Source organism: Pan paniscus, chromosome 18 (genome assembly GCF_029289425.2).
Source record: "Pan paniscus chromosome 18, NHGRI_mPanPan1-v2.0_pri, whole genome shotgun sequence".
NCBI lineage: Eukaryota > Metazoa > Chordata > Mammalia > Primates > Hominidae > Pan > Pan paniscus.
The window spans coordinates 28,711,817-28,729,642 of record NC_073267.2 but is presented as its reverse complement, the minus strand read 5'-3'; the positions used below and the strand labels follow the sequence as shown (position 1 = coordinate 28,729,642).

Here is a 17,826-nt window from a genome sequence, read left to right as displayed (position 1 = left end):
ATTCTCCAAGAAGATATAAATAACAATCCTTAATGTGTACGCAACTAACAACAAAGGGTCAAAATATGTAAGGCAAAAACTGAGAGCAGCAAGGAGAAATAGAGAAATCTGTGTGATTATTCTGAATAATACTATTATTGGATAATAATAGTATTATTACTATTACTTCAACTCTTTTGGTAATCGACAGATCCAGCAGGCAGAAATCAGTAAGGACACAGTTGAATTGAACAGTGCTGTCAATCAACTGGATCTAAGTGCAGTGTGCAACCACAACTTGGCATCCCTTTGGAAGGAATACTGCTGTCATGTATGACAACAACCAACACAGAGAGGGCCTGATAATCCCAGGAGGCCTAGAAAGTCTTTACCTAGAAAGCTCTGCCCTCCTATACTGGGCAGCCTCACCATTCACTTAAACACACAGAGTTTACCACATGCCAAGTTTTCTTTTACATCTTTTACATATAAGAATGCATTTAATAATCTATGAAATAGGTAATATTATTTTCTCCATTTTCAGATGAGGAAACCAAGGCACAGAAAGGCTGAGTGATTTGTCTGAGGTTGCACAGCTGTGACAGTCATGGGTCTTAAATCCAGCACTCAAGCTCCAAAGCTTTGGTTCTTAACTACTATCTGTCTAGAAGTCAGAGTCCCTAGTGTTTTGGGGGTCAATGACCTATCTGAGCATCTAATGTAAACCCCAAACCCTGTTTCTGGCAATGTGCATACACTTAGTTCTGCATTCCATTTTAGGGGTTCACAGAATCCCTGAAGCCCAAGTGAGGACCTCAGGTCAAAGGCCTGTCCTCTAAGCGGTGGACAGCTTTTGAGGGTCTTTGGGCAGGGGAGTGGCAAATTTTTGAGAAGTCTGGGGGGATGTGGGCAGTTAGCAGTTGCTGCAGATGACGCTCACCCTGCCTGTTCTCCACATCACAGCCAGAGCCATTTTAAAATCAGAAATGAGGCCAGGGCCAGCTCACACATCCAATGCCGCCTGGCTCCTAAAGGGCTTCTTCACAGGGGCCACAGATCCCCAAGGGGTTCACAGCTCATTAGAGAAGCATCTCTGACTTAGAATAAAATCCAAGCCCTAGCGTGAAAAAAGCCAGTTCCCAGAGTACACACCCCGTGACTCCATTTATGTAACATACTTGAAATCACATAACCATGGAAATGGAAAACACATTAGTGGTTGCCAGGGGCTGAGGGGGTGGGTCAGGAAGGGAGTTGGATGTGGCTATAAAAGGAGAATTTGAGCCATCCTTGTGATGATAGAACTGTGCTGGATCCTGGCTGCATACACAAACCTATGCCGTGATAAAATTGCATAGCACTAAACCACACATGCGTACGCAAACACAAAAATGAGTACAAGTAAATCGGGAAATCCCAATAAGGTGCGTAGATTACATCAGTGTCAATATCCCAGCTGTGATACTGTATTACAGATTTCTACAATCTTGCCCTCGGGGGGAACAGCATAGAAGCAGGGGTCTCTCTGTGATTTCTTTTTCTTTTTCTTTTCTTTTTTTTTTTGAGATGGAGTCTCACTCTGTTGCCCAGGCTGGAGTGCAGTGGCGTGATCTCGGCTCACTGCAACCTCCACCTCCTAGGCTCAAGTGATTCTCCTGCCTCAGCCTCCCCAGTAGCTGGGACTACAGGCAAGCCACCATGCCCAGCTAATTTTTGTATTTTTAGTAGAGATGGGGTTTCATCATACTGGCCAGGCTGGTCTTGAACTCCTGATCTCAAGTGATCTGCCCGCCTCAGCCTCCCAAAGTGCTGGGATTATAGGCATGAGCCACCACGCCCGGCTTCTCTATGATTTCTTCCAGCTGTGTGTAAATCTTTAATTATCTGAAAATAAAAAGTTTAATTTAAGAAAATGAAGAAAAGAGCCAAGTCCCCTGACGATCTAGCTTCTGCTTACCCCTCTAACATTCCCCTCCTATCCCCTCTCCCTCTTCGGCAATCCTCCATCAGCCTCTGAGCCCTGGGATACACTCCCAGCTCTCTCTTCTCCAAGCATTTGCACCAGAAACACTTCAGAAGCCTTCTCTGACCCCCCTCAACTAATGCGGGCCCTCCCTGTGACTTCTTATCACAGCACCCTGCTTATGTCTGTCCCAGTACTTATCACTATCTCTAATCAGATTAGTGAGGTTACATGTATGAATGTTTATTTTATTTCAAGATGCACATAGCAAAGATAGCTTTGACTGCAAAAATGTTTTCAACTTCCCTAGATTTTTTTTTTTTTTTGAGACGGAGTTTTGCTCTGTTCCCCAGGCTGGAGAGCAGTGGCGTGATGTCGGCTCACTGCAACCTCCACCTCCCGGGTTCAAGCGATTTTTGTGCCTCAGCCTCTCGAGTAGCTGGAATTACAGGTGTGTGCCACCACACCCAGCTAATTTTTTGTGTTTTTAGTAGAGACAGGGTTTCCCCATGTTGGCCGGGCTGGTCTTAAACTCCTGACCTCAAGTGATCCACCCGCCTTGGCCTCCCAAAGTGCTGGGATTACAGGCATGAGCCACTGTGTCTGGCCTAGATTAAAATATGCCATAAGAAAAAGACAGAACTCAAGTGTGTTAGTCCATTTTTGCATTGCTATAAAGAAATATCTGAGACTGAGTAATTTACAAAGAAAAGAGGTTTAATTGGCTTATGGCTCTGCAGGCTGTACAGGAAGCATAGCACCCGTATCTACTTGGCTTCTGGGGAGGCCTCAGGGAGCTTTTATTCACGGGGAAGGCAAGAGGGGAGCAGGCGTACATGGTGACAGCCGGAGCAAGAGAGAGGAGGGAGGTGCCGCACACTTCTAAACAACCAGATCTTGTGAGAACTCACTCACTATGGCAAGGACAGAACCAAACCATGAGGGACCCGTCCCTATGACCCAACATCTCCCACCAGGACCCACCTCCAACATTGGGGATCACATTTCAACAAGAGATTTAGAGAGGATGACATCCCAACTATATCAGCAAGCAAAACACTAGAAAAAGGTAGCAATCTACATTACGAACGGTTAATGGCCTTAATATATGAAGAGTTCTTGCAAATCAATAAGACAAACATCCCTTTAAGAAAAATAGGCAAAGAACATAAATGGTTCACAAAAGACATATTCCTCCATCAGATGTGAAATAGCCACTCTCAATATACTGCTAGTTTTTCAAGTTGGGAGTATAATAGGTAACCTCAAATTTAAATTATGTATTTGTCTATAAATGCATTGTTTGCCTCCCTCTGTGAGACCACAAGCCCCATGAGGGCAGACCTTTATGTCTGCTGTGCTCACTGCTTTATCCCCAGTGCCTAAAACAGTGCCTGACAAAGGCATAGCATGTGTACAATAAACATATATTAAATGAATGAATGGTTAAAAGTCAGCAATAATAGGCTGGGCACAGTGGCTCACGCCTGTAATCCCAGCACTTTGGGAGGCCGAGGCAGGTGGATCACCTGAGGTCAGGAGTTCACCAACATGGTGAAACCCCATCTCTACAAAAATACAAAAATTAGCCGGGCATGATGGTGGGTGCCTGTATTCCCAGCTACTCGGGAGGCTGAGAGGCTGAGGCAGGAGAATCGCTTGAACCCAAGAGGCAGAGGCTGCAATGAGTTGAGATCACACCATTGCACTCCAGCCTGGGCAACAGAGCAAAGTTCTGTCTCAAAAAAAAAAAAAAATTCAGCAATAATAAATTCAACAATCTTTTTTTTTTTTTTTTTTTGAGATGGAGCCTAGCTCTGTCACCAGTCTGGAGTACAGTGGCACGATATCAGCTCACTGCAACCTCCGCCTGGGTTCAAGTGATTCTCCTGCCTCAGCCTCCTGAGTAGCTGGGACTACAGGAGCACGCCATCATGCCTGGCTAATTTTTGTATTTTTAGTAGAAACGGGAGTTCACCATGTTGGCCAGGATGGTCTCGATCTCTTGACCTCCTGATCCGCCTGCCTCAGCCTCCCATAGTGCTGGGATTACAGGCATGAGCTACCGTACCTGGCCTCAATAATCATTTTTAAACATGAACCAGGTCCCAAGCTTTTGTCCATAGTTAACTGTATATGCAGTACTTATTTTGTGCCTGGCCCTGTTCTAAGTACTTACAATATATTAATCAATTTGGTTCTCCCAATGACCCTATGAGGTAGGTGCCATTAACATTCCCATTTTACAGATGAGAAGACTGAGGCACAAAAAGGCTAGAGCACTTGCTGGTGGTCACAGAGCCATAACCTAGGCATTGTCACTCCAAAATTCATGTGTTTAAGGACTGTGGTTGCTGACCCTTGAAATGCAGTCCCCAAAACCCTGGAACTTTGTCCGGGGAGCCCCACTGGCCTGAGACCCATTGGCCTGAGACCCAGAGACAGCAAGTGACAAGGCCAAGGTCACAGAGTTAGGAAGCAGCAAAGTCATTGAAGGCCGCAGCCAGGAAGTGAGCAGAAGCATGGGCCTGGGAAAACACGCCCACCACCAGGAGAACACACTTGACTCACTTTTTAAAAAAACTCGGGGGAGATTAAGTGATTAAGCCTTGAAATGTCAGAAGCCAGCAGCAGCCTGGAAACGACCCAGCAGGACTCTTCCCGAACCCACAGCGGGTGGCAGGGGGGCGGGGGGCGGAGGAGTGGGGGCGCACAGGGGGCGGTACAGGCCTTCTGCTCTTCTTCCCTCTGGGCAGGAAACCTGGCTTGGAGGAGGGGCTGGTTCTGCAGACAGGATGCAAGCACCTCTGTGACAGGCAGCATGTGGAGAGGAATCCAGGGACAGCAGGGGCCTCGGGTGGGGGCTGGGGGCTTTGGAGCCGCTGACCCCTGAAACTCCACGATAGAAACTGGCCTGAAACCTCAGCTCCTGTGGCGCAATCAGTTAGTCATGCTACTTATAAGAAACCAGCCCAGAGCTTCCTCTGGCTTCTGGGACAGCTGGGCTGGGCTGGCAGGAAGCTAGGCATGCACTTCTTCCTGGGACAGCAACCTACCTAGAACTGGGGTTTCCAGAAACGGCAGCCACGTCGGTGGCCCCACTGGGATAGTAAGGCAGGCCAGGCCAGGGCCCCAGAATGGCCCGGGCTCTGCCTGGTTGGCTCCATCCCCAGCCCAGCCAGTGGGAGGGAGGGGAGGCAACAGACTGGCTCTGCAGCCACCAGGAACACAAATCGGCCCCCTCCACCAACAGCACCCACCAGCCTCCCTGTGGGCCTGCTGTGACTCACCCATCCTCACCCACTTGCTCAAGGACCTCACTTATTCTCCTTCTCTTTTTTGCTTTAGAGACAGGGTCTCATTCTGTGGCTAGAATGCAGTCGCACCGTCATGGCTCAGTGCAGACTTGAACTCCTGGGCTCAAGTGATCCTCCTGCCTTAGCCTCCCAAGTAGCTGTGACTACAGGCACACACCACCATGCTCGAATAATTTTTAAATTTTTGTAGAGATGGGGATCTCTCTCTGTGGCCCAGGCTGGAGTGCTATGGCACAATCATAGCTCACTGCAACCTCAAACTCCTGGCCTCAAGCAAACCTCCTGCCTCGGCCTTCCAACATGCTACAGGCATGAGCTGCCGTGTCCAGCCATCTCCTCATTTATTCTTGCTGTGGGTGTTTTCCAAGTACTGCCTATGTGCTGGCTATTACAGATGCAAACAGGCCATTCATTCACTCATTCCTTTCTTCTTTTAACAAATATTTGAGCAAGGAAGAAGTTACCGGAGCGTTTTGAGCAAAGAAGTGACATGATGAGACTTTAAAAACGACCTCTCTTACTTGGGTGGTGGGGGCACGGGTAGAAGTGGGTACCAGTGAGGAGGCTACCACACTGGCCCCAGAGAGAGGTGCCAGGGCTCACACCAGACTGCGGAGATGGGGAGGTTGAGAAGGGGCTGAATTCTAGATCTGTGTTGAAGACAGAGCCCACAGGATTTGCTGACAGGATGGATGCTGTGGGGCGGGAGAGAGAACAGGAAGGCTAATAGGAGTCAAGAATGATTCCACAGCCATTGGCCTTTTCCAAGATGGCGGCCTGTGGGGGTAGCCCGTGTGACAAGCCAGCCTGCTAGGCAAGCTGCAGGACTTCAGATTAGCAGAGGAGGCTGTTAGCAGGCGCTCAGGGAAGACCCTCCCTCATCCTAGAGGGTCAGGTTTCTTTATCGGGGATGCACCAGAGTTCTCTCGGGGAGGGGCCCGACATACAGCAGGCACTCAATACGTGAGCATGTGTATTTTATTTTATTCTTATTTTAACAGGTATACAGTGTTTCCTTGGTGCCAGACACTGGCCTAGGTGCTTTAAGCCCTCCCTATGAGATAAGTATAATTATTAAACCCATTTTACGATTCTGAAGGTTCTTTTTTTTTTTTTGAGACAGAGTCTCACTGTGTAGTCCAGGCTGGAGTGCAATGGTGGGATCTCAGTTCACTGCAACCTCTGTCTCCCAGGTTCAAGTAGTTCTCCTGCCTCAGTCTCCCAAGTAGCTGGGACTACAGGTGCCCACAACCATGCCCAGCTAATTTTTTTGTATTTTTAGTAGACACAGGGTTTTGCCATGTTGGCCAAGCTGGTCTCAAACTCCTGACCTCAGGTGATCCACCCACCTCAGCCTCCCAAAGTGCTGGGATTACAGGCGTGAGCCACTGCGTCTGGAAGATTCTGAAGGTTCTTATGGGAGGGCGGGGTGAGGGAGGGAATGAGGGAAGACCCAGCGAATAGGCAGGCAGGAGGGAGGGCATGGCCCACTTCCCACCCTACAAGCGGGGCCCTTGGCTGGAGCAAGGGGGAGAAGGACTGGCTGGGATGGCAGCTGGAAGGTTGGCAGGCCAGGGACAACACCATCTGCCAAGCCATGGCAGTAGACTCAAACTCTGTCTCTAGGGCAGTGGGGAGCCAGTGAAGGCTCTTAAGCAGGAGAGGAGCGGGCTGAGATGAGAGCTGGCGAAGAGGGGGCAGGTTTGAGCCTGTTTGGGAGGAGGAGGCAGCAGGGACTTGGTGGTGCTTGGCGGGGAAAGCAGGGTGGGGAGAGCGGGGACAGAGGGAAAGTGGCCTCAGGCTGGGGTGGTGGGGAGGACCCCAGGGACCCTTCCCACGATGGAGAGCCGAGAAGAGAAGCAGATTTGCTGGGGAAGACCACGCGCTCCGGCGCACTATGGACACTTTGAGTCCACACAGTCAACAGGCAACTCCATCCGGGATCCTGGAAGCCAGGCCTGTCTTCAGAAGATTCCAGAGGCCCAAGGGAGGAAACAGAGCCTGAGGAAACTGTGTCCAGAAGCCACCTGCCCAGGAACAGCAGCCAGCCTGGCCTCCATCTTTCTGCAACCTGTTATCTTGCTTTATTTCTCTGCACTCTTTGCGGCATATTGCACACTCGGGCCTTATGTGTTTGGTGCTCATATCCCCTACTGCAAGGCCAGCTCACACAAGGCCAGTGTCGATCCCCCTCACAGCCATCTCCCCAGAGCCTAGCATGGTGCCTGGCACACAGCAGGTGCTCCATGAATATTTGCTGAATGGAAGAACGACCGGATGAATTCCCCTGGCTGTGAGCAGGGAGGCCTGGTTGGTCATCCCCAATTTTCCACCTCTCCCTGCTGGGCAAACACTAGCAAATCCTGGCTTGGAGTCCCCTTAAATGTCCTAATGCAGGCACAGATCTCAGCCACCTCGGGGCCCTGACCTCCAGAGAGCTGGTTATCGACTATCACTCACTGTCCTGAGCAGCGGACGATGGCCTCTGGCGCCAGGGTGCTGATTAGATTTTGACTGTCTTAGTGACAGCTATGGCTCCTAGCTGGCCTCCTTCTTGAGGTCTGCAGAGGTCACTGTGACTGGCCATATGTCCCCTCTTCCTTCAGCCATGAGAGGCCATGCCCTGGGCCCTTCTGCCCTTGGTTTCGCCCCTCCCCAACTGGGTGCAACTTTGCTCACCAGCCTTGGCATTGGTTGTACCAGTCTCACTAACAAAAAAAGCACTTGAAGGCTGGGCGCGGTGGCTCCTACCTGTAATCACAGCAATTTGGGAGGCTGAGGCAGGTAGATCACTTGAGTCCAGGAGTTCAAGACCAGCCTGGGTAACATGGCAAGACCCCGTCTCTACCAAAAATACAAAAAAATATTGCCAGGCATGGTGGCACATGCCTGTAGTCCCAGCTACTAAGGGAGATGAAGCAGGAGGATGGTTTGAGCCCACGAGGTCGCAGCTGCAGTGAACTGTGATCATGCCACTGAACTCCAGCCTGGGCAACAGAGTGAGACCCTATCTCTAAAAAAAAAAAGAAGCCCTTGAGCCTCACTCACTCACTTAACCATGGACCCAATCCAAGGAGCATTGCAGATACAATTAATATCATCTCCATTGCAGAGATGGAGAAGCCGAGGCCCAGAGAGGGTCAGGAACCTGCCTAAGGATGCACAGCTAGTCAGTGGGCTGGGATTTGAACCCAGGCCTTTGGCTCTGGAGTGCACAGCACAGTGCCTGGCACAGAAGCAGTCATAAACTTGCTTTTTTATACACCACTCTTTTTTGCTTCTCCTGGAAAGCTCACTATGGAAGATACAGTAAAATATTCTCCCTGCAAGCACAGATGGTGGAATGAGGCTGAGGGAGGTTCAGAATTTGCCCGAGGTGATGGTGACAGAGCAGGAAGTAACCAGGTAGGAATTTAGAATCTGGCCTTTGTCACCATTTGCTCAGCCCTGAGCAGCAGTGAACTTGTCTCAACAATGACCAGGACTTTGCCCCCTGGGCAAACCCAAAGCCAGGACAACACATGGGCACAGGTAAGAGCTTCCCGTTCATTTTCTGCTTGCAGACTGGCATATGGAAGGCAGTGGGTGGGGACTACCCATGGAGCTCTTCCTGTTGTCTCACCCCATACCATTCCTGGATGGGTGGGAACACACAGACATGGGGGCCACCTTTGTGGGCAGGGACCCCCAAGCATCTGAGACACAGAAGCATAACTCTGGGCCTAAGTGCAGGCTCCAGCCTGACTCGGTGGGAGACCGTGGCAGGCTGGGGTCCACTCAGAGCCTCAGTCTCCTCATCTGTGAAATGAGAATAAGATCACTTGCTTCATGGCTGGTTGCAAGGCTGCTGTTGTTTTTAACTCATCTGGCTTATTAGTACAGGAGTACTGACATCAATAAAATAGAATTCATGACAATGATGTCTTGAGTAAGTATTAGAAGAGACAAGGTGGATGGTTTTTTTGTTTTTGTGTTTTTGAGAATGTCTCACTCTGTCACCTAGACTGGAGTGCAGTGGAGCAATCATAGCTCACTGCGGCCTTGAATTCCTCGTCTCAAGTGATTCTCCCACCTCGGCCTCCCAAGTAGCTGGAACTACAGGTGCACGCCACCACACCCAGCTAATTTTTATTTTTTGGTAGAGATGGGGTCTCACTATGCTGCCCAGGCTGGAAGTTGGCTCTTTTATACTGATTAAAGGAACAATTCAGCCAGCTGCGGTGGCTCATGCCGGTAATCCCAGCACTTTGGGAGGCTGAGGTGGGCAGATTGCTTGAACCTAGGAGTTTGAGACTGGCCCGGGAAACATAGCGAAATCCCATCTCTACAAAAAATACAAACATCAGCTAGGCGCGGTAGTGCACATCTGTAGTCCCAGCTACTCGGGAAAATGCAACAATTCACCAAAAAGGTATAAAAATCCTGAACCCTTATTCTACTCATATGGCTATGCACTTAACAACATAGCTTCAAAAATAAAGCAAAAAACTGACAGACTCAAAAGGAGAAATTAACAAAGCCTCTATTATGGTGAATTGTAATTGTATTACGGTGGGAGGTAAATCAGGTAAAAAAAAAAAACCACATAGTGACATAACAAATATAGATAATATAATAGCTAGCTTGATCAAATAGATACATTTCTAGAACCTTATACCCAACAGAAAATATACATCCTTTTCAAACACAAGAGGAAAAAAATGACCAGAAAATCCTATAAAGATCTCAGCAAATTCTCTACCACTGATATTATAGAAACCACATATATTGACCACAACAACCATGATGACCAAATTTAGAAATCAACAATAAAAAGGTAACTTAAAAAATTCTATCTGTCTCAAAAATTTAAAAAGCATAAAATTAAATAAGTCTTAAAATGGGAACCAAAAGGGAAATTCTAAACTGGGCAGTGAATAACATTGTCTAACAAGTTGTGGAATGAAACCAAAGCAGTACTCAAAGAAAAAATAATAGCATGTTAGCCTGAAGTAGATTTATTAGAGAGCATGAAAAACTGGAACCTCTTAGCTTTAGACAAGGACTCTCAGAACAGAAGAAACTTGGATTAACAGCAGCTCATATAGAAGAGAAACATGGAGATTTTAGCTGACAAGCCCAATATGCACTCCAAGTGGGATATGGCTGCTACCCAGTATGATTCCAGGTTGCATCAACAGAAGTATAAGCTCTAGATCCAAGGAGGTGATAGTCTCCTTCCTCTCTGACCAAACAAACAGTCTTTGCGTGGGACTCCAACCAATTGACTCATGTCCGAAGGCAGGCCAAACTTATAATTTCCTGAGTCAGGGAGAATGCCTGAAATAACTACAGTTGTGTAGTCTGAATAAGAGAAGTATCCGAGTTTGGAGGGAGATGGTCACTACCTCCAAGAGGCAGAAACAGACTCAGAAAGTGGAAGCTCCTAGAAAGCTAATTTGGGCTGGGCACGGTGGCTCACACCTGTAATACCAGCACTTTGGGAGGCTGAGGTGGGCGGATCACCCTAGGTCAGGAGTTTGAGACCAGTCTGGCCAGCATGGTGAAACCCCATTGCTACTAAAAATACAAAAATTAGCCAGGCGTGGTGGTGTGTGCCTGAAATCCCAGCTACTCGGGAGGTTGAGGCAGGAGAATCACTTGAACCCAGGAGGCAGAGATTGCAGTGAGCCGAGATTGCACCACTGCACTCCAGCCTGGGCAGCAGAGTGAGACTCCATCTCAAAAAAAAAAAAAAGAAAGAAAGAAAGCTAATTTGGCTAAATCTCAGGAAGATTTTCTCCCAGTTAGAGCTGCCCACCTGTGGAAATGTGGCTTCTGGAAGAAATATGCTAGAGGCAAGACCGTCGGGAGGCTGTGGCCCTGCCAGCTTGGAGACCTGCCCAGCCCAGAGAGCTGGTGCCTCTCCTCCCTAGAATTCAGTCTTCTCTTTTAAAAAGGCAGAATACTTCCCTGGCCGCTTCAGGAAAACATAAGGCCTTCTCTGAGTTTTTCAAAAATGGTTCTGGGCGACTATGCTCACTGATTTCCAACCAAGAAATGTAATCCTTTTAAACTCTCCTCTTTGGGCTGGATAGCTCAGAACCGTGGTTAAATGCACAGGCTTCTGGGTCCGTAGCCCTGGGTTTGAATCTGGACTCTGCCACTTAGGAGCCGTGTCACCCAGGTAAGTCTCTAGCCTGAGCCTCAGGTTCCTCCTCAGGGAAATGAGCAGGACACCCACTCCTCTCCATTCCTGCACCCAGCACAGAGCGTGATGTGGACTCCAGCCTCCACTGCCAGAGGCCGTGGTTGGGGCCATGGCTTCGGGATGATTCAAGCACATTACATGTATTACGTACTTTATTTCTATTATTATTATATGGTAACATATAATGAAATAATTATACAACTCACCATAATGCAGAATCAGTGGGAGCCCTGAGCTTATTTTCCTGCAATTAGATGGTCCCATCCAAGGGCGATGGGAGACAGTGACAGATCATCAGGCATTAGAGTCTCATAAGAAGCACGCACCCAGGGCCGCGTGCAGTGGCTCATGCCTGTAATCCCAGCACTTTGGGAGACTGAGGCAGGTGGATCACCTGAGGCCAGGAGTTCGACACCAGCCTGGCCAGCACAGTGAAACCCTGTCTCTACTAAAAATACAAAAATTAGCTGGGTGTGATAGCACAGGCCTGTAATCCCAGCCACTAGGCTGAGGCAGGAGAATCACTTGAACATGGGGAGGTGGAGATTGCAGTGAGCCAAGATCGCACCATTGCACTCCAGTCTGGGCGACAAGAGCGAAACTCCGTCTTAAAAAAAAAAGAAAAAGTACGCAACCCAGATCCCTCACATGTGCAGTTCACAAAAGGGTTTGTGCTCCTGTGAGAATCGTCTAATGCCTCAGCTGATCTGACAGGTGGCCGAGCTTGGGTGGTAATGCGAGCGATGGGGAGCAGCTGTAAATACAGATAAAACTTCGCTCACTCACCCGCCACTCACCTCCTGCTGTGTGGCCCTGCTGTGTGGGGACCCCTGGTCTGAGACACTGAGGAAGGTGCTCATTCATAAAATAATATGTAAAATGACTGGACTGTCTGTAAAATGGGGCTTGGAGGAACCAGTCCTGCGCTGCCCACATTCACAGTATTGCTGGGCAGATGGATGGCAGGGAGTACACCGACAATGTAAAAAAGTGGATCGATCTAAATGGCAGGTGTGTCTTCAGCACTCAGGCATAGATTTTATTGTGTTTAAACACCATGGTGAGGACTGAGGACTCTGGAGCTTCTAGGTTCACAGCCCTGCTCTGCCACCTTCAGGTGTGTGACCCTGGACAAGTCACTGAACCTCTCTGTGCCTCTGTTACTTCATCTGTAACATCTGCATGAGAGTAGCTCCTATCTGGTAGGGTTATTACACAAGTTAAATGAGACAGTGCAGGTATCTGGCCCCAGCTCCCTCCCTGACCTCTGTTCCTAGACCTCTTTCTTGCTTGGTTCCATCCAACCATACAGCTTCCTTGCTGTGGGTCAAACACACCAAGCTCATTCATGCCTCTGGGCCTTTGCACTCTCTGTTCCCACTGCCAGGATCACTCTTTCCCCAGATATCCACATGCCTTGGTACTTCAGGTGTCAGTTCAAAAGCCACTTCCTCAAAGTCACCAAGCCCAGAATGCTTTCAGCTCCATGAGGGCCCTCATTTCTGGGTCACTCATTCCCGTGTCCCCAGCCCCTGGCACATTGGCTAAGCAAGCGTTAAGCACCTAGCCCCAGGCTGGCACTCGAGATATGTGAGCGCGTGTTACGTTCAACTTTGCTTTGCAGGCTAGAGGCTCTAAGACCCAGAACACAGCCCCTCCCCACCAGGAACTCAATTCCACCAAACCCTTGGAAGGCCCCACGGCAGCTCTTCCCCTCCCGGGACCCACTTCCTCCAACTCCAGATGCAAGCCCAGCTGGGGACCATCCTCGGCCGAGAGGTTACAGCACCCAGGCTGGCTTTAGCGCAGACCTCAGATTTCTTAAGCAAACGAGAAGAGGTGAGGAGGCCTGTGGGGGCACCTAAAGAGAGAATGAGTCAGTCAGAGCCAGACTTGAAACCTAAGAGACATCAGCACTTCTTGGAAAGGCAAGAACGGACGCATTTAGACAGAACTGTGCATGCAGAATGAGGGGTAAGCACAGGCCAGTCAGGAAGTGGAGTCTTCCGTCCTCTGTGAGTCCCTCCACCTGGCCCTCTCTTCCTCACCCCTCTCAAATGTCACCTCCTCAGGGAAGCCCTCCCTGATTCCACTTGCACCCAGTTTTGCTTTCCTTCCTAGCACAGTCTCCACCTGATAGGATATTGCAGGTCCATGTTCTCTCCTGTAAAATCCTGGGGGCCAGACATAGTTCAGAATTCAGAATGACTCAGGCTGTAGAAAGGTCAGCTTGTATAAAATACCCACCGACGTGCCCATCATGCAGGGCGGGAAAGCACCCAACGATCAATTGCACTAATATCTCTGCAGAAAGACATCTGAGCATCACACCAAAGAGGATGAAGACTCTAAAAAGCCTCAAGTTTAGCTTCAAAATGAGTTATGAAAAACTTTCGGTTTTCAGAAATCGTGGATTTCAGAATAACAGATAAAGCTGCCGATCTGAACATATGTATTGGTTGTACATTGCCTGTATGCTCAACTAGAATCTAAACCCCAGGAGAGCAAAGGACTTGGTCCGATGCTCTGGCTCATATAGGTGCTCAATAAATTCCTGAGGAAGAAATGCAGGAGGAAGCCAGGTGCTGGATATGCAGAAGGGACTCGGTCCAAAATGCAGAGAAAAACAGCAATCACTGAGCACCTTCCAAGGGCAAAATGTCTATACAAACTATCTCATGAATGCTCTCCCTGCAAATACCCATGACAAACAAAGGGAGGCTCAGAGAGGTTAAACAACTACCTCCAGATTACACAGTGGAGAGCTGGGAAGTAGCCAGCTCCGATTTAAACCTGGGATCCCCTCTTCAAGCTCAGGCCCTTCTCTCTGCCTTAAGCTCAGAGACGCAGAGCAATTTGCTGGATATCATAAAACAGTGGTGATGCACCCGGTCTGACAGTGGATCCCCCAGCCTCTGTAGGACCTCAAGCCTCTGCCGGCGCGCTCCGATCCACATTCACCAAGGGCAAGTCTGTGCAACCTCCAGGCAAGCTCCTGGCCTCTCTTCTAGCCCAGCCATGGTAAGTCTAGCTAAACGTGGCTGGGCATGTCTCCACTGTGCCAGCCAGGAGGAAAACTCAGAAATGTCTTTCTTGGTCACCCCAGTGAACTGGTACAAGCAGGAAAGAATACATGGGAAGAAAAGTAGGATGGAGTCTGTCCCTCAGATGTGGACCTGAGGCAAGGCTACTGCATTCATCTCCGGGTCTCAGTTCTCACCTGCAAAATGAGTGGACTAAATCCCAACCAATAAAGCTCAAAGGAGGCAACAATAAAGATTTATTCATTTAGGCCAGGCACGTTTGCTCGCATCTATAAATCCAACACTTTAGGAGGCTGAGGCAGGAGGATTGCTTGAGACCAGCAGTTCAAGACTAGCCTAGGCAACATAGCAAGATCCTGTCTCTAAAAATATAAAAACAATTAGCCAGCCATGGTGGCACACACCTGTAGTCCCAACTACTCAGGAGGCTGAGGTGGAAGGATTACTTGAACCCAGGTACTGGATGCTACAGTGAGCTATGATTGTGCCACTGTGCTCCAGCCTGGGAAATAGAGACAATGGCTCTAAAAAAAAAAAAAAAAAAAAAAAAAAAAGGTATTCATTTAACAAATACATAGTTTTTACTACATACCAGGTACTGTTTTGTATGCTTGACATATATTAACTCATTTAGTCATCACTACAATGGCATAGTCACTATAATCTCATAAATGCAGAAACTGAGGCTCTGGGAAGTCAGTTACACACTAAGCAGCAAAGCCAGCATTTGCACTGGGTGATCTGACTCAAGTCCATACTGTCACTCCCCAGCTATACGTTTTGACAGGTAACAACAGACATATACATTGATTGTGGACCCACTGGGTGTTGGACATTGTGTGAAGTAGCTTATAAAACATGTCATCAACCCTCAAGAAAGTTCACTTTTACAAATGTGAGGAAGCACAGTACCTAGGTGGCTTCTGTCCTGGCCTCACTCCCAGGTACCAGTGAGGGCAGTCGAGAGGTGGGGCATCTAATCCCAAACACTCTCCTCCATCCTCCCAGATGGGGTGGAAGAGGGCAGGGAGATGGGGGAGGTAGAAAAGGTTCTCTCTTCTCATGTATTTATGTATTTGTTATTTTGAGACAGAGTCTCGCTCTGTCACCCAGGTTACAGTGCAGTGGCACAATCATAGTTCACTGCAGCCTTGACCACCTGGGCTCAAGCCATCCTCCCACCTCAGCCTCCCAAATAGCTGGGGCTAGAGGCACCTGCTACCACGCCTGGCTAAGTTTTTAAATTTTTTTTGTAGGAACAGGATCTCGCTATGTTGCCCAGGCTGGTCTCAAACTCCTGGGTTCAAGCGATCCTCTCTCAGCCTCCCAAAGTGCTGGGATTACAGGTGTGAGTCACTGCGCCCAGCTTCTTCTCACTTCTTTGACAATTCATTTCAGCTCCTTTTTGAACTGGGAGCATTAGAAAACTGAACACCCCCACCCTTGCCCTGGGCATTTTGCAACCGGGATTGTATTGTATTAAACATATCAGTCATTGAGTCACTTCCTAGCATTTGAAAACCCTTAGGTTATCTCGGACCTGCCGGTAACTGCAAGTGTTGTAACTGGGGTGAGTGACTGCAGGTTTTCCTCCCTGCTGCCTCCCCACCTTCTCCCTCCAGATTCAGATCCAGAGGCCCAGGGTGGGGCCCAGGAATCTGCATTGTTGCTTTTACAACTCAAGCCAAGGTAAAATACACTGGCCCAAGTTCCTGGCATGGCATTCGAGGCCTTCCACAATGCAGCCCAGCCCAACTTTCCATCCATCTCTGGCTTCTGCTTACTCCCTAGGTTCTGTACACAGTGCCCTTTCACACTTCCCAGCCTCCGCCCACTCTGTGCCTCCCTTTACCTCCCATCCTCTACCTGCCAGACTCCCCTGCTCTACTCACAAGGCTAGCTCAGGGTCCCTGGGTGCTGGGAAGGCTGGCCCAGTGCCCTGTGAAGAGCTGATCCCCTCTGGCTTGAGGTCCTGCAGCCGTTGGTGCATCCGCACCCTCCCAGCCCTCACGTCTGTCTTCCTGCAGAGGGGGTGCTCCTTGAGGCAAGCACCAGTGCCCAGAACACCACCCAGGGCCTCGCAGGAGCTGAATGAGTGCTAGTGAGTGAATGAGTGGCTTAGCAGGTCACCTCCCATTCATGGGCTGGGCTAGCCGAGTTCTAAGAAACCCCTGCAGGACCCTGGAATGCCCTAATGTGCAGGACACCCTGGCCAAACCTACACCTGAGCCTGTTTCCCCATTGGACCTTGGGATTTTGATAAAGGCACTGAGGTCCCAGCAAATGCCTTGGGCTCCTCATAGGCTACTGGGGGCAGGGAAGTGCAGTGGGTCATGCCTCCCAGAGGGCTGGGGAAGGGGAGAGACTAGAACTGGAGCAGGGTTAGCGCTGGCCTGGGGGCATTCATTGAACCCCAGAAGCAGACAAACTAGTGGTCCCCTATCTTGCTTAAGTCTTAAGAAATCCAGATTTTGTTTTAAAAAAAATCAGGGCTCAGTGGCTCACACCTGTAATCCCAGCATTTTGGGAGGCCGAGGTGGGAGGATCACTTGAGGCCAGCCTGGGCAACATAGTGAGACACCATCTCTATAAAATAAATTTTTAAAAAGAAAATAAAGATCAGATTCCTGGGTTTACTGAATCTGAATCTCAGGGCAAGGACCTGGGAATCTGCATTTTAAGCAAATCTCCCGGAGATTCTGGTTATTGTGGGGGCTCCTCAAACGTGATTGAGAGATGGAGAGCAGCTGGCTCTGGCGTGGGATTGCCTGGGCTCTAGTCCTGCTGCCCCACGGACTCCCAAGTGGGCGGCACCTTAGGGCAAGTTACTAAAGCGGCTGGGGTCTCGGTGACCTCATCTGTACAATGTCCATGACGCACAGCACCGGCCACAGAGAAGTTAGTGGGAGGTTTCACTTGGCATCCTTTCAGTAAAACAAGTCCCAGTCAATGATCGCGATTATTGGGTCCATCTGATATTCGGAGGCGGAGACCGCCCCGATTCACTGACCTACTACTCAAATTTACAGTTCTCAGAACTTTCCCCACCCTTTCTCTCTCCGAAGTCCTCACTGAATTCCTGAGCGCAGGGCTGGGCGCCACTGCCCGGAGAAGAGGGGCTGCGTGGCCCCCGACAGCCTATCCCCAAGCCCCCCACCCCCGCAGGCCGTCCCGGCGGAGGTCTCACTGCCAGCACCGGCTTTGGGGAGCGCTGGGTGTCCACGTACCCCGGGCCTCGCGCCTCCGCTGCCGTTCGGCGGCAAGGACGGAACCGGGCGCTGCTCCGCGCGCACCGAGAGTCGCGGGCTCGGGCCCCGCTCGGAGTCGGGGTGG

The 17,826-nt window shown here is 49.5% G+C and overlaps 1 protein-coding gene across 11 annotated transcripts in view; it reads right to left on the bottom strand.

Annotated features, from left to right (window-relative positions):
• The window catches only part of IL4R (interleukin 4 receptor), a 95,076-nt gene that overhangs the window by 32,664 nt on the left and 44,586 nt on the right, over window positions 1-17,826 (bottom strand). The window contains exon 1 of one of the 11 annotated variants that reach the window (XM_034951126.3): window positions 17,721-17,743. The exons of 8 other annotated variants lie outside the window; for them this stretch is intronic. The gene's annotated coding sequence lies outside the window, so the exon portion shown is untranslated. Of the gene's footprint in view, window positions 1-16,385; window positions 16,424-17,720; window positions 17,744-17,826 lie in introns of those variants that run through there. 2 more of the 11 variants (XM_034951124.3, XM_034951125.3) reach the window with 2 other exon arrangements.